Here is a 23,942-nt window from a genome sequence, read left to right as displayed (position 1 = left end):
GTGCCCATCAAAATGTCCCTATCCTGGGTTTCATGTTGTTCCCTAAGAGCTGGCAAGTCAGAACAACGTAAAAGAACTAAGGTGTTAATAGATGATTATTCTCAACTGACTGAGTCAGATGTTTTGATTGCCCAGAGCAGGCAGTGACTCTAGGCAGCGAAGCAGAAAAGTCACTTACTGAAAGGCTAGGCATCGTCCAGTGTGGGAAGAGGGCACAAGCCAGGCTGCGGTGGGAAACGAGGCCAAGCAGAGGTGACTCGGGAACCACCTCCTTGCCGCCGCCCCTGGTGGCTCTGGATGCTTGGCACTGTTTCCTTGGACTCACCGTGGCCATGGTGCCTGTGGATAATATAACCTCCAGCTGGCCTGGGCTGCTTCTCCAGGATTGACAGTGCTGGGCTGCAGCCCTGGGTTGGAGCACCGGGTCCCGTGTCTCTCTCCAGCTGTCTGGAGGTGGGGAAAAGGCCATTCATAAATTTTGCTTCTATAGTAGAAGGTGGAGCCTGTTTTCCTATTTTGATTCCTCTTCTTTTAGAATTCCTCCCAAATAGGAAGTGTTCAATGTGGGCAGCCCACAAGAACAACTGTCTGCTAGAATCATATGTATGTATATTCATAAGGGTCCCCAAGACAACGCTAATCCAAAAGCTGCCTCTCCTGGAGAGCTCAGGCACCATGGCAGGTGGATACAGAGACTTGCCTGATGTCAGAGAGGCCCTAGAATCAATGCTCAGCTTCTCTGATTATAGATCCAAGTGCTGTTGACTGAAGTGGCCTCATTAAGTGCCTTGCACATAGCTGCTGTCAACGAATATTTGCTAAATGAATGAATCAATTGTGGGTCTTCCACTGTGTAATCCCCTGACTCAAATATGTCACGAAAAGAGGCAGGATAGAATTATCAATCAATAAATAAAACCTGAGGGCTCTGGGGTAAGTGGCTTAATCTCTCCAGATCTCAGTGTCTTTATCTTGTAAGATAAAAGGTGGGGGACGAGGCTGATCTCCAAGAACTTACCTTTGAACAAACTGAAAAAAATTTGCTCCTATATGAGACAACTGGAAATTTGAACCCTGGCTTGTTAATTTGATGATTTTAAGGAATTACTATTGTTTGTTTTAGGTGAGATAATGACGTGGTTTGTTTTTTAAAAGTGCCTTTGTTATACAACAACTTTCCACTGGCTATCTATTTTACAGTTGGTAGTATATATATGTCTATGCTACTCTCTCACTTTGTCTCAGCTTCCCCTTCACCCCCCCGCTCCCCCCCAGACCTCGAGTTCTCCAGTCCATTCTCTGCATCTGCGTCCTTGTTCTTGTCACTGAGTTCATCAGTACCATTTTTAGATTCCGTATATGTGAGTTAGCACACAATATTTGTCTTTCTCTTTCTGACTTACTTCACTCTGTATGACAGACTCTAGGTCTATCCACCTCATGACATATAGCTCCATCTCATCCCTTTTTATAGCTGAGTAATATTCCATTGTGTATATATGCCACATCTTCTTTATCCATTCATTTGTTGATGGGCATTTAGGTTGCTTCCATGTCCTGGCTATTGTACATAGGGCTGCAATAAACATTATGGTACATGTTTCTTTGGGGATTATGGTTTTCTTTGGGTATATGCCCAGGAGTGGGATTACTGGATCATATGGTAGTTCTATTTGTCGTTTTTTAAGGAACCTCCAAATTGTTTTCCATAGTGGCTGGACCAACTTACAGTCCCACCAACCGTGCAGGAGAGTTCCCTTTTCTCCACACCCTCTCCAACATTTGTTGTTTCCAGATTTTGTGATGATGGCCCTTCTGATCGGTGTGAGGTGATACCTCATTGTGGCTTTGACTTGCATTTCTCTGATGATGAGTGATGTTGAGCATCTTTTCATGTGTTTGTTGGCCATCTGTATGTCTTCTTTGGAGAAATGTCTATTTAGGTCTTCTGCCCATTTGTGGATTGGGTTATTTGCTTTTTTGGTATTAAGCTGCATGAGCTGCTTGTATATTTTGGAGGTTAATCCTTTGTCCGTTGTTTCATAGGCAACTCTTTTTTCCCATTCTGAGGGTTGCCTTCTTGTCTTGTTTATGGTTTCTTTCGCTGTGCAAAAGCTTTTAAGTTTCATGAGGTCCCATTTGTTTATTCTTGATTTTATTTCCATGACTCTACGAGGTGGGTCCAAAAGGATGTTGCTTTGATGGATGTCATAGAGGGTTCTGCCTATGTTTTCCTCTAGGAGTTTGATAGTGTCTGGCCTTCCATGTAGGTCTTTAATCCATTTGGAGTTTATTTTTGTGTATGGTGTTAGGAAGTGTTCTAAGTTCATTCTTTGACATGTTGCTGTCCAATGTTCCCAGCACCACTTATTGAAGAGGCTGTCTTTTTTCCATTGTATATTCATGCCTCCTTTGTCAAAGATAAGGTGCCCATATGTGTTTGGGCTTACTTCTGAGTTCTCTATTCTATTCCATTGATCTTCCTTTCTGTTTTTGTGCCAGTACCATACTGTCTTGATCACTATGGCCTTGTAGTATAGTTTGAAGTCAGGAAGCCTGATTCCACCAACTCCATTTTTCCTTCTCAAGATTGCTTTGGCCATTCGGGGTCTTTTGCGTTTCCATACACATCGTAAGATTTCTTGCTCTAATTCTGTGAAAAATGCCCTTGGTAATTTGATGGGGATTGCATTGAATCTGTAAATTGCTTTGGGTAGTATAGTCATTTTCAAGATGTTGATTCTTCCAATCCAGGAACATGGGATGTCCCTCCATCTGTTTGTGTCATCTTTGATTTCTTTCATCAATGTCTTAAAGTTTTCTGCATACAGATCTTTTGCCTCTTTAGGCAGGTTTATTCCTAGGTCTTTTATTCTTTTTGTTGCAATGGTGAATGGGAGAGTTTCCTTAATTTCTCTTTCTGCTCTTCCGTTGTTATTAGTGTATAGGAATGCAAGAGATTTCTGTGCATTAATTTTGTATCCTGCTACTTTACTAAATTCATCAATGAGTGCTAGCAGTTTTCTGGTAGAGTCTTTAGGGTTTTCTACATATAATATCATGTCGTCTGCAAAGAGTGACAATTTTACTTCTTCTTTTCCAATTTGGATTCCTTTGATTTCTTTTTGTTCTCTGATTGCTGTGGCTAAAACTTCCAAAACTCTGTTGAATAATAGTGGTGAGAGTGGACACCCTTGTCTTGTTCCTGTTCTTAGAGGGAATTCTTCCAGTTTTTCCCCATTGAGAACGATGTTGGCTTTTGGTTTTTCATATATGGCTTTTATTATGTTGAGGTAATTTCCTTCTATGCCCATTTTCTGGAGAGCTTTTATCATAAATGGATGCTATAAAAAGGGATGAGATGGAGCTATATGTCATGAGGTGGATAGACCTAGAGTCTGTCATACAGAGTGAAGTAAGTCAGAAAGAGAAAGACAAATATTGTGTGCTAACTCACATATACGGAATCTAAAAATGGTACTGATGAACTCAGTGACAAGAACAAGGACACAGATACAGAGAATGGACTGGAGAACTCGAGGTTTGGGGGGGGCGGCGGGTGAAGGGGAATCTGAGACGAAGCAAGAGAGTAGCACAGACATATATACACTACCAACTATAAAATAGATAGCCAGTGGGAAGTTGTTGTATAACAAAGGGAGTTCAACTAGAGGATGGAAGATACCTTAGAGGACTGGGACGGGGAGGGTGGGGGGGACTCGAGGGAGGGTGGATGGGGAGTCGAGGGAGGGAGGGAACATGGGGATATGTGTATAAAAACAGATGACTGAACTTGGTGTACCCCCCAAAAAATAAGTAAATAAAAAATAAATAAATAAAAAAAAATAAAAGTGCCTTTGTCTTTTAAAGATGCATGCTTAACTAATTTTGGATGAAGAAATATGATGTTCAGGATTTGCTTCATAATGAATTGGAACAGGAAAGCAGGCAGGAAAATAGATGAAAAGGGCCTTGAGTTGATCACTGTTAAGGTTTGGCAATGCATACATGGGAATTAGTTACTGTTTTGTCTGCTTTTTATATGTTTGAAAATTTCCATAATAAAATGTTTTTTTTTTTTTTAACTCACAACTCTTTTCCTGCAGCCCCTGAAGTACCCATCCCAGTCAGAGCCTGATAGTTGCTTACCCAACATCTCCTGCTCCCTGGCTCTTTCCTAAAAGAACACTCAATTTCATCCAGGTGTCCCCTCTTCCACTCACAGCCCCTGGGATCAAGGCAAGGTGACCCCACCTGCAGTTGTATTTGTCTCAGCCAATCAGAGTGAGCCCAACTTTCTCACCAATCACTGGTTCTGGAAGGACATGGGATGTAGGACAGGTTTGCTGGGGCTTCTGAGAAGGTTCCTCTGTACTATCTTGGGGGGCTGCTGGAAGTAGCACTTCTCTCCTGCCAGAAGGAAGGAGGTGGCCCCAAATGCCATCAGCAGCCATGCTGCATCCTAGAGGAAAGTCAGCCCAGGATGAAGCCAACATGCTGAACAGCAGAGCAGAGACATGGACCCGAGTCCTTGATATGAGTGCTGAGCTTCTGGCTCAAGCCCAAAGTCCACCCCCTCTCTCTGGACTCCCAATCACATGATATAACAGCTTTTCTTGTCGTTTGAGCTAATTTGATTTTTTTCAGCCAAGATTATATAAAACCAAGAGTATCCTAACAGATACAGTGCTCAGTGAACACTCGCCCTGACTACGGTGAAATGAGGACTAGGCTAAAGGGAGGGTGCTGCCTCTGTTTGGGATGCGGGAAGCAGACAGTACAGGAGAAAAAAAGAAGGGCAGCGGTAGGAGGGGTCTATCAGAAGGAGGAGGCACTGGAAGGCCCTGCACCATTTTGAGCCTGGAGAGACAATTCTTCCTAATGTCAGACCATCCTGCTTTGAATGCCACTAACATGAAGCTCCAGACACAAGATCCAGTGCCACCAGCAGGACAGTTGTGCCCAGCCCTTGCTCCTGTGGACTGGGCACCCTTGTATTCTAAATGCCCATTCCTTGGCAAAACATTTATCACAGAAATTATGCTAATCCATTTTTATAATCAAGGGATGCCAACTAAGGCCATTCACAGGAACAGGTGGCCAGGGAGGGTCTGCAGCCTTTGGAAGGCTCTGGTTTCTCCCACACACTAGAGATGGAACTGCTGGTCTTCTCCCCCACGCATGTGTTCCACACCTCTCATCCTTCTTAAGTGGGCTTGAAATCCAAGATGGCACCATTGAATGGAGCATCTCTGCCTTTATGGGTGCTGGTGTTGAATGTTGCAGGAAGAAATGAAAACCTAACTGTGGAAAACCCCAGAGTAGGGGTCATCCTGGACTCTCCTCTCACCCACGCCCACTGCACGCAGCCACGCGCCAACTTTTCACCCAATTACTCCGCAGTCTCTTGTTGATGCATCCTCTCCTTTCTAGCTTCTCTGCCACTGCTCCTTTGCAAATCATCACCGTCTCTCACCCAGACGATTTCAATAGTCCAAAGGTCTCCTTGAATCAATTTCCACACTTTCCATTCTTCGCACAATAGCCTGTGATCCTTTAAAAATGCAAATTTGGGAGTTCCCCGGTTAGGACTCCAAACTTTCACTCCCAAGGGTGGCGGTTCAATCCCTAGTTGGGGAACTAAGATCTTAAGTGCATCACAGCCAAAAACAACAACAACAACAACAACAAAACAACAAAATCAAAACAAACCAAAAAATGCAATCTGCCAGTGCCTTTTCCTTTCCCAGAAGCTGTGAATTGCTTCCCACTGCCAACCACGGCCTCCCTGCCTCTGCCGGACTTCCTGTCTCTGCCGGACTTCCTGCCTCTGCCGACCTCCCCTCCTTACCTCCCTCTGCACTAGAATTCTGCACATCTTGAATCCCTTAAAAACACCCACTCTCTCACCTCAGGGCTTTCCATGTAAGCTGACCCCTCAGTTTGGAGCTGTCTGCCCTCCACCCTCCCCCTCATCTGTGCATAGCTGGCTCCTTCCAGTCTTAACTGTCCCTTCCTCGGGGAGAAGCTTTCTTACTCTGTCTCCCACCCCCAGCCAAGTTCCTGTCTCTTTACCTGTATCCACAGTATCATGTCCTTCTCCTTCATGATAAGCTACACAGCTGGAAACTTTTGCTTATTATCTTTCTCACCCTTTAGATTTAAGTTTAAAGAGGGTAGAAATTTTATCCACATTGCCCCACGCTCCACCCCAAGCACCTATCACAGTGTCTGGCACATAATCAACCATTAGTCAATGAATATTGTTTGGCTGCCTGTCAGGTGTGGCCACTGCTGAAGCCTCTAAAAGTGTGGCCTCAGTGACCCCTTGAGACCCTATTCGGCCTCTTAAGCATCTGCGGAGCTCACATCTGCCAAGTTCCCACCTGGGGGGGCGTGGAAAGCACGGAAAGAAACAGAGGTAGACAATCAGAATCCAGTTTGGAACCTGGAAGCGGTGCTGTTGCCTTCCAAAGAGAAGATGGCTTCTTAGAATTCAGGACATTCCCTTCATAAGCAGACTTGTTTCTTACGATGTGTTCTAAAATGTTTGGTGTGACTCAAAGGTACAGATGACAGACTTGAAACAGAAAGCAAAGGCGGAGAGGAAGAAAGTCTGGAGCCATTTCCTGTTCACCCGCAGCACGTGCGGGGAGAGGGTCCTTGTCCTCCTCCTGCTTCCTCAGTGATAAGTAGAAGCCTTTCAAGTCCCACATCAGCGCTCTCTCCTGGGCCGCAGGCAGACGTCTGGTGGGAGAAGTTGTGGCTACGGCGCCCAGGGTGGGGGCCGCTGAAGTGCCATGTGGGGAACCGCTGGTTTCACTCTCTGAGGCATCTGGAGCAGCTCAGCTTCCTGAAAGGAAATGTGACCCGGGGTCACACCCTTCCCCTGCCACACGAGGCTGTTGTGTCAACCTTACCAGGGTCCCGTGAGCCTCATCTCCACTCTGGGCTTGAGGACACCCCCTTCTCTTCAGGGTCAGCCACGACCACTAGAAACTCATTGCCATGTGTCCCTCTGGAAAAACCATGGGGTCACTTTCTCCTGGAGTCAGATGCGGAGGGGCCGAGACCGTCCTGTCAGGGATGGATCACTGACGGGGTGGCGGGGGAGTGGGGACCAGCGTGGGGGCAGGCGAGGGCTAAGAGAGCCCCGGGGCGGGGTCCTGGACCCAGCCAGGCGGCTAAGCAGCTTGGCCTCCTTCGGGGGACCTGGCCTCAGGGCCCCTGGGAGCCTGTCCTATTGGAGCCGGGGAAAGCCAGAAGGTGCCAGCATGGGGATGGCTCTTCAGAGGCACAGGGGTGGCGAGATTCAGCAGGCCACGTGGCTGAGAGCCCTTCACCTCCCTGAGACTTGCTGTCCCCTGGAACACGGTCTTGTTGTGGACGTGCAGAGGAACGCAGGCGGGTTCCCGGACACACGGGAGGCCCTGGATCCAAGAGGCAACATGTACAACTGCTACACAGGGCCGGGCACGAGACCCCAACCTCTGTTCCCCTCCCCTCGCCACGCTGCCTTCAGAGAGGTTTCTCTAACACACAAGCTGACCCTGTCAGTCGTCAGCAAGGAAGCTTTCGGTGCAGAACTTCTGCAACTTTTCTGCTGAAGTTTCCCTCACAAGAGTAACGCATGCCCCAGAGCAGCAGAGATGAAATTTCTTTTAAGTCCCTTGTCCTATCTTAAAAATTCATGTGAATTTTTATATCTGACTCCATAATATATTCATGCTTGTTTTAATATAAATATATCATTTTCTTCAAATATTCAAATAAAGTGCACAGCTCTATGAACTTGCTGGGAGGAGGCGGCTGGGTGGTGAGGAAGAGACCTGAGACTTTAACCCCTCACATCTGGAACTCCTTTTAATTTTCCCCTTAACCGTATGAGGTAGAGCCTTTTTGTTCCTATGCAAGAATTAAAACACTGCAGCCGTTATATAGCAGAATGTGAGCATCCCCCACAACATAAGTCCCTAAAAGAAACCCTGGTAAACAGTATCCTTTGCAGCGTCACATCCATTGACCTTGCCACATTGCTGACCATCCCTGCCCCTGGAGTCTGTGAGGTGTGTCTTAATCGTGTGGTCACGTGCAGACGCGGTTCTGACCCTTTTAAAGGAGAGCAGCGGCTGCCTGCCCATGCCCTACTCTGTTAATTAAATGTAAGCGTTGGCCTCAAGTCAGCTCTGTCAGAAACCAAGAGAGGTGATAGAGGGGAATCTAGCTTTTCAAGACCCTCACCTGACCTTGATTTTTTAACGTAGCTGAACTTGATGAGGAGCTATCGTCCAGTGGAGTCCTGTGCTAGCAGGCAGCTCAGGGATCTGCTGACATAAAGACAGGAGGTGATGTGGACTTTGATTCAAAGCCTGATGGGGAGGCAGGATGGCTCTGGACGCCGTGGCATCTGTCCCCTTCCCTGTGGGTGAGGGGATGGAGTTAGAAAGAAGCTGCAGACGGTCAGTGACTGCTTGCAGCAGGGACTCTGGAGAAGCAGGTCCAGAGGATGAAATACAACACAGGATCGCCCAGGTCTGCAGGGAATATAGGGGCTCAAGGGAAAGTAGTGCTCCCAGAGATCTGGCCAAAATGGTCATGAGTGGCTTCACGGGCAGCAGTCAGCAGTGAGGGGCCAGGCAGAAGGTCCTGAGAGATTGTTCTTTCACACAGACAAGACTCCAGAGATACCCAGGGGGAGACTTAAAGCGGATGCCTGGGCAGAGGCAATGGGCCGGTATCATTTAATGTTAACATTTATGTGACTTAATCAGTATTCACATCCAGGGAAGGCTCGGGGAAATTCAGTTTAGAGAAAACTTCCATCAACCAAGCATTTAATTACATGATCTTTTTTGCCTATATAAGTTCCTAAAAAAAACCACAATCTGGAATTTATACATTGAATGAATCTACCTCTTTAAAGTGGTACCTCATGGATAGACCTAGAGACTGTCATACAGAGCGAAGTAAGCCAGAAAGAGAAAAACAAATACCGTATGCTAACTCATATATACAGAATCTAAAAAAATGGTACTGATGAACCCAGTGACAGGGCAAGAATAAAGATTCAGATGTAGAGAACAGACTTGAGGACACGGGGCTGAGGGGTGGGGGGCGAAGGGGACGTTGGGACGAAGTGAGAGAGTAGCATAGACATATTTACACTACCAACTGTAAAATAGATAGCTCGTGGGAAGTTGCTGTATAACAAAGAGAGATCAACTCAAGGATGGGTGATGCCTTAGAAGGCCAGGACAGGGAGGGTGGGGGGGAGTCACGGGAGGGAGGGGATGTGGGGATATGTGTATAAATACAGCTGATTCACTTTGGTGTACCTCAAAAGCTGGTACAAGAGTGTAAAGCAATTATATTCCAATAAAGAGCTTAAAAAATAAATAAAATAAAATGTTTTAACTCAAAAAATAAATAAATAAATAAATAAATAAATAAGCTACAAGGATATATTGTATATCACAAGGAATATAGCCAATGTTTTATAGTAACTGTAAGTAGAGTGTAACCTTTAAAAATCATGAATCTGTTATATACCTGAAACTTATAATATTGTACATCAATTATACCTCCATAAAAGAATAACAAAGTGTTACTTCGGGAGGTTATACAGGCATTCCGAGATGCTCATGATATTCACAGAAATTATCTTTGGGAACTGACTTCAGAACCATCCTGTGAGTCATACTTTAGAGTCAGCTGGTTTGATCACCAAGCTTATTCTTCAGATTTGCCTTTGAGTAATTTTTGTTTGATTCCAAAGATAAAATCCTCTTATCAAATGATTATGCTCTTTCACCAAGCCCGTTTCTCTGGAGAAGGTAAATTTCTTGACCTTGTGGGGCATGTCTGGTCTATCTTTGACCACCCAAGCCCTGGCCAGGGCTTTCAGAAATGCTTGATCAGTATTTAGTTGTGAGGTTGTTCACTCCATAGGGCTGTTTCCATCACTATTATGTCTTATACACATTGCAGGCATCAAAACCTTTGCCTTCTCTGCTCCGGTGGCTTTTGGTATCAAATAGTTAATATTTATCCCAGAAAAGGAAGGGTTATTTAAATTTGCACCCACCAAAACCCACAGTAGAAACACTTTCTGGAATGAGCATCAATCGTTTAGCTTTTTCTGTTGGTTGATGTCACAGAGAACAGTCTGTCAACATTTTCCCCTGCATTGCTCTTCTTTTCGGGGGCATAGAATCAAGATGAAAAAGCACAGCTCTGGGAGCACACAGAACAGAGAGCTAGCACTCAAGGGATTGATAATGTATTCACTTATTTATTACGATTTTTAAAAAATGGCTCAGCTGCTTTGGCTCACACAAGCTGGGCTGAAATATTTCACTCGATAGAATTCTCATCTGGTGGTTACAATACTGAGTGATTTAATGCTAAATTTTTTTTTGTTTGGTTTTTTTTTTTTTTTCCCTAAAAGGAGAAAATCAAGCAAAAAGTACTGTTCATACCTAAAACTGGGGTTCAAACATTCAAGTATGTTCAGGGAAGTATGTCCACTGCTCTGTTTCCCCTTCCCTGTGGCTTGATCCACGCAGCCACGTTCTCCGGTGGTGCAGTGAGGACCACTTCACCTGACAAATCTCCTCCTGTGATCTGGAAGGCTCGGGCCCAGACCTGTTCATTTGTATCTTATAAAAAGCTCCCAGGTGATTCTGATGCTGACCCTTGTTGAGAACATGCGCTCTATATCCTTCCGACCACTGCTGCACTGTGGTTTCTCTCCTGGGACCCTCATTACGTCTGATGAATTATGTTTTGGTCAAATGGTGGACTAGCCCAACTCCAGCTGTCCTAGACAGAAGGAGACATTTGTTGGCTCATGTAACTCGAAAGTCCAAGGATAGGTTTGGCACAAGATGTTGTTTGATTCGGCTACCCAGATGGTGTCATGATGAGGGTTCTCTCCTCTCTTGGCTTGGCCCCCTCGTGCTGGTGTTTTTCTCAGACCTCTTGTGGAGGCAAGATTGTGGCCAGCTGCTCTGACCTCGAAACCTCCAAGTCTATCAGAAGGTTAACCTGTACCTCTCAACAGTTTGAATGAAATTCTGTGATCTGACCCTCTCCTTGGTCTAAATGGGGTCCCAAGTACCTGTTTCATCTGTACCAGGTACAAGTGTTCATTGGAGAATACAGAAGCCACTCGAGATACGCAGAGCAGAGAGGGATTTAACTTTAGTACCAAGCGCTTCCAAAATCGTCGGATCGTCTGAAGAAATGTTCTAGGATGAATCTTTAGAAGTGACTCTCAGAATACAGCAGAACTGACCTTCTGGGGAGAGATGGGGGGATTCAGAGGCCACCATGAGAACAGCTGAGTTCAAGACCACCTGTCATATTTGTGAATCAGGGATCAGGGGGCCAGGAGGCTGATGGCACCACTGCCACTGCCACCAACCTGCTTCTCAAACTCAAGACACGATTGACCAGATGTTGGGCCACTGCTGCAGGAGAAAGTGTCTCTGTGAGCATGTATGCCTGCAGAAAACGTGAAAGTCACAGGGACACTGTCTCTTCTGCAATTCTGCCTTCCAAATCTAGTTTCAGTGGAAAATTTTGGATTATAATTTGCATTCAGGTCGTTGCCTATAGAAGAGTCTGGAAAAGGTAGTTTTTAGCTGTACAGCCTTTGCAACACAGGACAGCACACTGGAGGGCGTTGGAAAGGACCTGAGGACGAGTGCATCACGGGGGAGGTTAGGAGGGGTCAAGGCTGTCCTCAGCCAGGCCTTGAGCCATACCCCCAGCTTCTGGGACTGGGAGAAGGGTCAAGTCCACCTGCAGCCTGGGGACTAACAGTGGGACGAGGTTGGTTGTCCAGAGGAAATTAGGTTGTAGCATAACCATTATACTGTTATTAGAAGGAGAGGTAAAAGATACTGGGTGACAAAACCCCCAAAATGTCTCCTGAAATGTATATGATGCTTTACAGTTTACAGGTAACTTCACCTGCACCACTTCATTTGACTCTCACAAAAGCCCCACAAGGGGGAAGGTCAAATGCTATGATTCCCATCTTACAGACGAGGAAGTCCAGGCTCAGAGGTTAAGAGCGCACCCCAGCTAATCCCTTACAGCTGGTGGGAGGCAGGGCTTAGATTCAGACCCTGAATCCCAGTTCCTCTGCACAAGGAAAGGGGCAGGAAACTTTCACAAGCACTGGGATGCTTTGCTCTCCCCTCACTTGGTCTTCACTTGAAGAATGAAACAGAGTTTCACGTTTGTTTAATGCTGAGTGTTCCAAGATCCACAGTATCATTTAAAATATCTGAATTTAGGGCATAGATGGGCTCATGTTTCTCCCAAACAGCAATATTTTTAGCGTTAGCCATTCCCACCTAGATGCAAAATCTTCTTTGATAATAGATCAAAGCAAATCCTTCCTCCTAGCCTTCCTTGTGGGCTGTGAAATGACAGGGTTTGCATAAACCAGATTAGAGCTGTGCAGAGCTGCTGCCAGCCTTACAAATGCCTCCTGGTGTCAGCACCCAGGAAAACCTCCACCGCCACATCAGCAAGCGCTTCCTCAGCATCGACCCTCAGAGACTTGGGCCACCACAGTGACAGAGACCCCAAAACTGGATGGCACAGCATCCTAGCAGCACCACGTCTTGAGGAAGCAGACTTGCCTTGAGGTCAGTGGGGCATCAAGAATTTGGGGGCACATTCTTGGAGAAGTTGCCCCCTGGAAGATCTGATCTGCAGGCCCCTCACAGCTGCTGCCTGCAGACTGGCTCCACCCACTGGGCAGTGGGGCCGACACTGTGATCAAGGAGGTGCTTCCTTTGCACGTGTGTGTGGCTGGGTCATCACACCCCTAGACTCCTCACAGCCTGCCTTAGCTTGGTCTGTTGTAACCAGTGACCACGGAATGGGTGGTTTAAATCACAAACATTTCTCACACTTCTAGAAGCTAGACAGCCCAAGATCAATGAGCTGGTGCTTTCTGTTCTGTTTGGGTGAGAGTCCTCTTCCTGGTTTGCAGATGGCCTTCTTCTCATGCCCTCACGTGCTGTAAAGCAGAGAGAGAAAGTTCTCAAGTCTCTTCTTGCAAGGACACTAATCCCATCACGAGGTCTCTACCCTCATGACCTAATCACCTTTCAAAGGCCCACCTCTTAAGACCACCACATTGTGGGTTAGGATTTTGATGTGTGAATCTGAAGGGACACAAACATTCAGTCCATAACCCTATCCTACTATAGAGAAGGTCGTTAGTAGGAGCTGGTCCCCCCTGAGTCATGTCCAAAAGTGGCCAGGTTGGGCCCATGTTATCATTCACATCAGGCCCCGGTGAAGCCTTCATGACATTTCACACAGTGGGCTGGTTGGTTTTCTTTTCATCTATTGCTTCATTTTAACCAAGTTAAGAAAATAGTTATGTTATGGGCTGAATTGTTTCCTCTCCCAAAATTTATATGTTGACATTTTAACCCCCAGTATGATCTCCTCATCCTTGGGCCTAATTGCCTCTACTTGGAACATTGCTTTGGAAACATTTTCACCAAAGGCCCCCAACCTCAGAAGAAGCCACGACCTTGGTGATCTGGCCTAGATCTCAGGGTCTCCCACAGCAACATAACTTTTTCCCCAGCCTCCTCTTTGACTTTAAAACTTCACGTGGATTGTACATCCTACTCTATAACATAGCTGGGTTCACATCTACATTTCGAGTTACTCGCATCTGAGTGGAACGGATGCTCTCTGAAGATGTATCAGTTCTGTCGTGGCTTCCAGTGCCTCTGGCACATTGCTGTGTATGTCCTGGGTGTGGGTGTGGGTGTGGGTGGTCTATGTACCCCAGGTGAGCAGCCAAGGCTTAGGCCGGGATGCAGAGAATATATTAGAACTCCTACTCATAGGTATTTTTAATTGTATCATTTTAGTATATGTTCTACCCACATTATTAATATATTATAGTTTAGAATGCAGTACCTGTCAATAAACACACACATATTGCAGATGCCTTCAAAGGAAGTGTTTGCTAGGGGTTGGTACTTTCAGAAATGTTGGGAGACTCTTAGCCTAGACTAAGAACCAGGTGTGTCTGCCCAGCCCAGGGTCTGCACCCCAGCGCCTCACTTTGGGCTGCCCATGCTCACAGTGGGAGAGCACCTGTAGGCAGACATTCTTTCCTTCCTGCCCTTCTTTCCTCCCTCCCTTCTCCCCTACCCTCTCTATCTCTCTTTCTTTTTCTCTTTGTTGGTTGTAGTCATAGCTGGTGAGAAGAGGCATGGGGTATACAGGACATCCCTCGGGCAACTTTCTGGCTGACTTGCGAAGGATGCAAAGACTGGCTTTCCTGATCCTTCCATGTGTACTGCTCTGTCTCTGCTTTTCCAAGCAGGTGGCCAAGCCCTTGTTTTTGGAAAGTCCAAGCCCTTTGCGGGGTGAGGAAGAAGAGAGAAGGAGAAAGCAGTGCCTCTTAGGAAATTGGCCCCCAGGGAAAATTAATTGGCTCCTTTTGACCTTGGAGGAGGAGAGGAGGTCTGTGGCCTCTGCAGGTCCCCAGTCTCCGCCTTCTCCTGACAGCACCCGGGTGGGCCCGACCTCCCAGAAGAGTGGCTCTGTGGCTCCTCACCCCGGCAATCTGCAAGTCCTCCTAGCGCCTGGGACAAAGGACTTCCTCAGAGGAATCTCATAAATGTTGTGGAAAATCAACCCCAGGCTGGAAAGGACTTAGAGAGTCTGGAGTCCAACTCCCTTATATAAAAAATGGAGGAACTGCAGCACCAAGAGTTTGAAATGACTTGTCCATCATCACACAGCTAGTTAATGGCAGTTTCTTATGCTTTTTTAAGAAAATAATTTGGTTTACAATAAATGCTAGAGAGGGTATGGAGAAAAGAGAGAAAAGGGAAGCTTCCTACATTGTTGGTGGGAATTTAAATTGGTGCAGCCACTATGGAGAATAGTATGGCGGTTCTTTAAAAAACTAAAAATAGAGCTACCATATAATCCAGCAATCCCACTCCTGGGCGTATACCCAGAGAAAACCATACTTTGAAAAGACACATGCCCCTCAGTGTTCATTGCACCACTATTTACAAATAGGCAGGACACGGAAGCAACCTAAATGTTCATTGACAGAGGAGTGGATAAAGAAAATGTGGTACATATATACAATGGAATATTACTCAGCCATAAAAAAGAATGAAATAATGCCATCTGCAGCAACGTGAATGGACCTAGAGATTATCATACTAAGTGAAATAAGCCAAAGACAAATATCATATGATGTCACATATATAGAATCTAAGAAATGGTACAAATGAACCTATTTACAAAACAGAAATTGAGTCACAGATGTAGAAAACAAACTTGTGGTTACCAAGGGGGAAAGGGAGGGGGAAGAATAAATTGGGAGATTGGGATTGATATATAGACACTACTCTATATAAAATAGATAACTAATAAGGACCTACTGTATAGCACAGGGAACTCTATTCAATACTCTGTAATGACCTAGGGAGTAGAATCTAAAAAAGAGTGGATACATGTATACGTATAACTGACTCACTTTGCTGTACAGCACAAATTAACACAACATTGTAAATCAACTATATTCCAATAAAAATAAAAAATAAAATTTTTTAAAATTAAAAGATTTTTAAAAATTATACACACACACACGCAACCCAAAAACTAAAAATAGACCTACCATACGATTCAGCAATCCCACTCCTGGGCATATATCCAGAGAAAGCCATACTGCAAAAAGACACATGCACCAAAATATTCATTGCAGCACTATTTAGAATAGCCAAGACATGGAAGCAACCTAAATGTTCATCGACAGAGGAATGGATAAAGAAGATGTGATGTATATGTATATATATGTGCGTGTGTGTGTGTAGGAATATTACTCAGGCATAAAAAAAGAATGAAATAATGCCATTTGCAGCAACAGGGATGAACCTAGAGATTATCATACTAAATGAAATAAGCTAGACAAAGACAGATATCATATGATATCACATATACAGAATCTAAAAAAAAGATACAAATGAAGTTATTACAAAATAGAAATAGACTCACAGACATAGAAAACAAACTTACAATTACCAAAGGGGAAAGGGAGATGGATAAATTAGGAGATTGGGATTAACATATACACACTACTATTATAAAATAGATAACCAACAAGGACCTACTGTATAGCACAGGGAGCTATACTCAATTTTTTCTCATCATCTATAAGGGAAAAGAATCTGAAAAAATATATATGTATAACTAGATCCCTGTGCTGTACACCTGAAACCAACACAACATTGTAAATCAACTATACTTTAAAAAAAGACAAAAACAAAACCAGAAATGAAACATGGAGTTGTACACTTTAAGACATTAAATATAACACATTTAATATTTTACAAGCATTTTATCCTTTCAAATGATTGCCCTGTTTCACCCCTTTGTTTTAAGCCTGTTTAAGACACAGAGCTGGCTACATTTCTTTAAAGTATTCTTTTGTATAAATGAATTCTTACTTTTTATGAGGAGACTTTCTCTTTCTCTGTCTTGCCTTTCTCGGCATCTCCAGCACCCCCCAGCTTGAATCACACAGTCACTTTCGATCTGACTCCATCTGTTTGGGCACATACATGATGTCACCTGGAGGTCACATTTTCTCATATGCACATTTGGAGATTCTGTACCTAAGGGAGAGTTTTCCTCTCTCGAGGTGTTTGTTCACAGCCACTGCTCAGATGCCCTCTGAAGCCCCCTCTAGAATTGTCTCAACCACTGTCTTTGGAGTAAACTTGGTGACAGCAAGTCTTTATCATTTGGGGGTAAATGTAGTTTTAAGAACTACAGAAAGTCATTTCAGGCAAGTCTACTGGATACAGTGTGTAATTTAGCTAGGTGATAGCATTTGGGGTCAAACATAAAAAGGTGCTTATGGGTCCGTCACAGGTGCTGAGAGAGGCTACACCTGCGACTCCTCCCCGCTGCTTGTGAGTCAGCAGTATTGAGCCGCTGTCATGGCCGCCCAGCTTTCCGCGAAATAAAACAAAAACATCTTAAAAACAAAGTTTCTAGACTTCCTTGGTGGCACAGTGGTTAAGAATCCGCCTGCGAATGCAGGCGACACAAGTTTGATCTCTGGTCTGGAAAGATCCCACGTGCCACAGAGCAGTTAAGCCCATGCACCACAACTACTGAGCCTACACTCTAGAGCCTGCATACCACAACTACTGAGCCCATGTGCTGCAACTACTGAATCCCACGAGCCTAGAACCCAGGCTCTGCAACAAGAGAAGACACAGCAATAAGAAGCCTGCTCACCGCAATGAAGAGTAGTCCCTGCTTACCACAACTAGAGAAAGCCCTCATGCAGCAACAAAGACCCAACACAGCCAAAAGGTAAGTAAATAATATCTTTTAAAAAAAAGGTGCTTATGAAGCTACAAGATATCCCACCCTCACCCCATGGCTATGCAGGCTCTTCCAGAATTGTTTAGACAAAGGACAGCATCATTGGAATACACAGGAATGTCCCAAGGGGCCAATTCAGAGGGCACTGGGGTCTGCATTACTCATGCCATAGACACTGCTTGTCCGCTCGACTTCTCTCCAGGGCCAGACTTACTCGTGGGCATACTGATGACTGCCTGTGGGAGATATTTTAGGAACATGAGAAATGGTTCTCCCTCTTACTCCCTCACTTGCTCATTTACTCATAACACGTTATTTAACAAATATTTATGAAGGGATTATTCTGAGCCAGGCACTGTTCTAAGTGCTAGGGATACAATGAAGAACAAGAAAAACCTGATCCCTGTTCTGCTAAAGATTATTTATGATCTGGCAGGAAGAGTCAGTCTTTGAACAGATGATAATGACCCAAATTAAAGAGTTAAATTTTTGAAAATTTTAAAAATAAGTCAAAATATTTATTAAAAATAAGTCGAAAAAAAAAGATGGCGGCGAAGTAGAGGGATGTGGAGTGCATCCCTCTCCACAGATGCATTGGGAATGCACTGAAGAATGCAGTAATTCCCACAGAGAACCAGCTGAACACCAGCAGATGGCCTCGGACACCAGAAAGGGCTGCGGGGAGCCCGACATAGCCGGTAGGGAGGCATCTACGATGGCTCAAAGAGGGTGAAGCGGCGGAGCTGTGGCAGACGGGAGGGAGTGAGAAACATACGGAGGGTCCGCAGCGCAGCTCAGCATTCCCGGACCGAGACATCGATCCGCGGCTGAACGGAGGGTCCAGGAGCGGGAGCGTGAGAACCGGAGAGCTGGTTCAGGGTGAGAAACATTGTTGCCGGTAGGGTGACAGACCGAGAGGACAGGAGGGAAGAGGTCCACGGAGAGGAGTGCCCGTCCCTGAGAGCTGCCCAGCCATGATGGCGGCTGGAGGCTGCAGGCTCATGGGCGGGGGGGGGAGGAGCCGGGCGCATAGCCTCCCTCTCTCTTTCAGCGCCTCTGCAACAGGCAGTGGAGAGACGCCCTGCAGGCCACCTAAGGTGCTCAGGGATAACAAGCACCCTCAGGCCCTCGGGCGGGGCTAGATTAAAACCCCTTGGAATGCCTGCAGAAGGGAGGTTGCTGAGAAAAACAACGACAACAACAACAACAACAAAAAACCCGAGAGAGGCCAAACTCTAAGACTTTCTGTTTACGCCTAAGCCACCGGTGTCCCTCTGCAACAGGCACCTCCAAGCCCGACTGAAACAACAGTGCGCCACTGCTCACTCACTCCCAGGAGAAGGAGCCACTATTGTACCCTCTCCCTCCCCACACACCAACACTTACAGACGAACAATAAAGGAACCTCTGCTGGTTACAGAATAACGCAAAAAAAACCCAAGGCAAGGAGAAGGACACTTACAGCTGAGATTCTAAGGAAACAGGAATATTAGTATCAATTCCTATTGAACTGGTCCATTCTGGGATCAGTTCTGGATTTTTTTTTTTTTCTTTTTCTCTCTCTCTCTCTTTTTTTTTCTTTATTAAATACAATCTTAACCCTAAGGGATCTACAAGTTTTATAACATAATTTTTTAATGGTATTTTTTATTCTTTTTTTTTTTTGCCTTTTTATATACTTCTATATCTAGCTAAGTTTTTGGTAGAACAGACAATATATCTCTCATACTTTCCTTTCATCCCTATCTTTTATACATTTCTATTCCTTTCTTTTTATTTGCATTTTCCAACCACACTATGCTCTTCTGTTCCCCTTTCTTCCAGCCATTTTAAGTTTATTTTATCTTAACATACTTATAAGCAACACTATCGATCTGCTCAGACTCCTTGCTCTATTCTCCAGATGACGCACTGCCTTGGTATTTAATATTAGGTTTTTGTCTTTATCTTAGTTCTTAGTACAGTTGTCTAATTACATTCTGAGAATCTCCATTCTCTCTGGTGGTACTCTGGCTCTTTTCTATATTTGATCCTAGCTTACAAAATCTGCCTGGATTAATGTTTGTATGTGTAAGGTGTTATTTGTTTGTTTGTTTGCTTTTGATTTTGTCTCTGATTTGTTCTGTTTCAGTTGTCAATTTCTGTTGGGTTTCTCTTTGAATATCTGATAGCACACTGGGGTTCTCTCAGGTCTTTCTAGAGCCTTATGTCCTAACGGATTCAGTAATTGTGTGTCTTATACATGTATGTGTTTCCTAGACTTAATATTTGTTTAATCCAATACTTGGACATTAGTCTGAGGCTTGGACAGTCTTCTATAAACACCTCTATCGCCAGGACAAGCAACCCCAAAAGTTTGGACAACCATGAGGAAACAAAGAAACACCATGCAGGCAAAGGAGCAGGAAAAAAACCCACAAGACCAAATAAAGGAGGAGGAAATAGGAAAAATGCCTGAAAAAGAATTTAGAGTAATGATAGTAAAAATGATACAGAATCTCGATAACAAAATAGAGAAAGTACAAGAAACAGTTCATAAGAACTCAGAAAAACAAACAGCAATGGATAACAAAATAACTGAAATGAAAAATACTCTAGATGCTATAACCAGCAGAATGACGGAGGCAGAAGAACGAATAAGTGAGTTGGAAGATAGAATGGGGGAAATAAACGCCACAGAGCAGGAAAAAGAAAAAAGAATAAAAAGATTACAAGACAGTCTCAGAGACCTCAGTGATAACCTTAAACGTACCAACATTCGAATTATAGGCATCCCAGAAGAAGAAGAAAACAAGAAAGGGTCTGAGAAAATATTTGAAGAGGTTCTAGTGGAAAACTTCCCCAACATGGGAAAGGAAATAATGAACCAAGTCCAAGAAGCACAAAGAGTCCCATACAGAATAAACCCAAGGAGAAATACACCAAGGCACATAGTAATCAAACTAACGACAATTAAACACAAAGAAAAAATATTAAAAGCAGCAAGAGAAAAGCAACAAACAACATATAAGGGAAAACCCATCAGGATAAGAGCTGACCTTTCTACAGAAACTCTGCAGGCCAGAAGGGAATGGCAGGATATACTGAAAGTCCTGAAAGAGAGAAACCTACAGCCAAGAATACTCTACCCAGCAAGAATCTCATTCAGATTTGAGGGAGAAATCAAAAGCTTTCCAGACAAGCAAAAGTTAAGAGAATTCAGCACCACCAAACCAGCCTTACAACAAGTACGAAAGGAACTTCTCTAAGTAGGACACACAAGAAAAGGAAAACACCTACAAATACAAACCCCAAACAATTCAGAAAATGGTCATTGGAACACACATGTCAATAATCACTTTAAATGTCAATGGATTCAATGCTCCAACCAAAAGACATAGACTGGCTGAATGGATACAAAAACAAGACCCTTCTATATGCTGCCTACAAGAAACCCACTTCAGACCAAGGGATACATATAGACTGAAAGGAAAGGGATGGAAAAAGATATTCCATGCAAATGGAAGTCAAAAGAAAGCTGGAGTAGCAATACTCATATCAGACAAATTAGACTTGAAAGTAAAGACTATTACAAGAGACAAGGAAGGACACTACATAATGATCAAGGGATCCATTCAAGAAGAACATATCACAATGGTAAATATCTATGCCCCCAATATAGGAGCACCTCAATACATAAGGCAAATGCTAACAGCTATAAAAGGGGACATCGACAGTAACACAATAATAGGGGGAGACTTGAACACCCCACTTACATCAATGGACAGATCATCCAAACAGAAAATAAATAAAGACACACAAGCTTTAAATGACACATTAGACCATCTCGACTTCATTGATATTTATAGGACATTCCATCCAAGAATGACAGACTACACTTTCTTCTCAAGTGCACATGGAACATTTTCCAGGATAGATCACATCTTGGGTCACAAATCAAACCTCAGCAAATTCAAGAAAACTGAAATCATATCAAGCATCTTCTCAGACCACAACGCCATGAGACTAGATATCAATTACAGGAAAAAAACTGCAAAAAAGACAAACACATGGAGGCTAAACAATTCACTCTTAAACAACCAAGGAAACACTAAAGAAATCAAAGAGGAAACCAAAAAATATCTAGAAACAAATGACAACGAAAACACAACAACCCAAAACCTATGGGATGCAGCAAAAGCAGTTCTAAGAGGGAAGTTTATAGCAATACAGTCCTACCTTAAGAAACAAGAAAATGATCGAATAAACAACCTAACCTTACACCTCAAACAACTAGAGAAAGAAGAACAAAGAAACCCCAAAGTGAGCAGAAGGAAAGAAATCATAAAGATCAGAGCAGAAATAAATGAAAAAGAAAGGAAGGAAACCATAGCAAAAATAAATAAAACTAAAAGCTAGTTCTTTGAGAAGATGAACAAAATTGATAAACCATTAGCCAGACTCATCAAGAAAAAAGGGAGAAGATGCAAATCAACAGAATTAGAAATGAAAAAGGAGAAGTAACAACGGACACCTCAGAAATACAAAAGATCATGAGAGACTACTACAAGCAACTATATGCCAATCAATTGGATAACCTGGAAGAAATGGATACATTCTTAGAAAAATACAATCTTCCAAAACTGAACCAGGAAGAAATAGAAACCATGAACAGACCAATCACAAGTACAGAAATTGAGGCAGTGATTAAAAATCTCCCAACACACAAAAGTCCAGGACCAGATGGGTTCACGGGTGAATTCTATCAAACATTTCGAGAAAAGCTAACACCTATCCTTCTCAAACTCTTCCAAAATATTGCAGAAGGCGGAACACTCCCAAATTCATTCTACGAGGCTACCATCACCCTGATACCAAAACCAGGCAAAGATGTCACAAAAAAAGAAAACTACAGACCAATATCACTGATGAATATAGATGCAGAAATCCTCAACAAAATACTAGCTAACAGACTCCAACAGCACATTAAAAAAATCATACACCATGATCAAGTGGGGTTTATCCCCGGGATGCAAGGATTCTTCAATATACGCAAATCAATCAATGCGATACATCATATCAACAAATTGAAGGATAAAAACCATATGATCTTCTCAATAGATGCAGAAAAAGCTTTTGACAAAGTTCAACATCCATTTATGATAAAAGCTCTCCAGAAAATGGGCATAGAAGGAAATTACCTCAACATAATAAAAGCCATATATGACAAACCAAAAGCCAACATCGTTCTCAATGGGGAAAAACTGGAAGAATTCCCTCTAAGAACAGGAACAAGACAAGGGTGTCCACTCTCACCACTATTATTCAACAGAGTTTTGGAAGTTTTAGCCACAGCAATCAGAGAACAAAAAGAAATCAAAGGAATCCAAATTGGAAAAGAAGAAGTAAAATTGTCACTCTTTGCAGATGACATGATATTATATGTAGAAAACCCTAAAGACTCTACCAGAAAACTGCTAGCACTAATTGATGAATTTAGTAAAGTAGCAGGATACAAAATTAATGCACAGAAATCTCTTGCATTCCTATACACTAATAACAACGGAAGAGCAGAAAGAGAAATTAAGGAAACTCTCCCATTCACCATTGCAACAAAAAGAATAAAATACCTAGGAATAAACCTGCCTAAGGAGGCAAAAGATCTGTATGCAGAAAACTTTAAGACACTGATGAAAGAAATCAAAGATGACACAAACAGATGGAGGGACATCCCATGTTCCTGGATTGGAAGAATCAACATCTTGAAAATGACTGTACTACCCAAAGCAATTTACAGATCCAATGCAATCCCCATCAAATTACCAATGGCATTTTTCACAGAATTAGAGCAAGAAATCTTATGATATGTATGGAAACGCAAAAGACCCCGAATAGCCAAAGCAATCTTGAGAAGAAAAAATGGAGTTGGTGGAATCAGGCTTCCTGACTTCAAACTATACTACAAGGCCATAGTGATCAAGACAGTATGGTACTGGCACAAAAATAGAAAGGAAGATCAATGGAACAGAATAGAGAACTCAGAAGTAAGCCCAAACACATATGGGCACCTTATCTTTGACAAAGGAGGCACGAGTATACAATGGAAAAAAGACAGCCTCTTCAATAAGTGGTGCTGGGAAAATTGGACAGCAACATGTAAAAGAATGAAATTAGAACACTTCCTAACACCATACACAAAAATAAACTCCAAATGGATTAAAGACCTACATATAAGGCCAGACACTATCAAACTCCTAGAGGAAAACATAGGCAGAACACTCTTTGACATACATCAAAGCAAGATCCTTTTTGACCCACCTCCTAGAATCATGGAAATAAAATCAAGAATAAACGAATGGGACCTCATGAAACTTAAAAGCTTTTGCACAGCAAAGGAAACCATAAACAAGACTAAAAGGCAACCTTCAGAATGGGAAAAAATAATTGCCTATGAAACAACGGACAAAGGATTAACCTCCAAAATATACAAGCAGCTCATGCAGCTTCATACCAAAAAAGCAAATAACCCAATCCACAAATGGGCAGAAGACCTCAAT

The sequence above is a fragment of the Hippopotamus amphibius genome, chromosome 8, assembly GCF_030028045.1.
Source record: "Hippopotamus amphibius kiboko isolate mHipAmp2 chromosome 8, mHipAmp2.hap2, whole genome shotgun sequence".
NCBI classification, from domain to species: domain Eukaryota; kingdom Metazoa; phylum Chordata; class Mammalia; order Artiodactyla; family Hippopotamidae; genus Hippopotamus; species Hippopotamus amphibius.
This window is presented reverse-complemented; position numbering follows the sequence as displayed.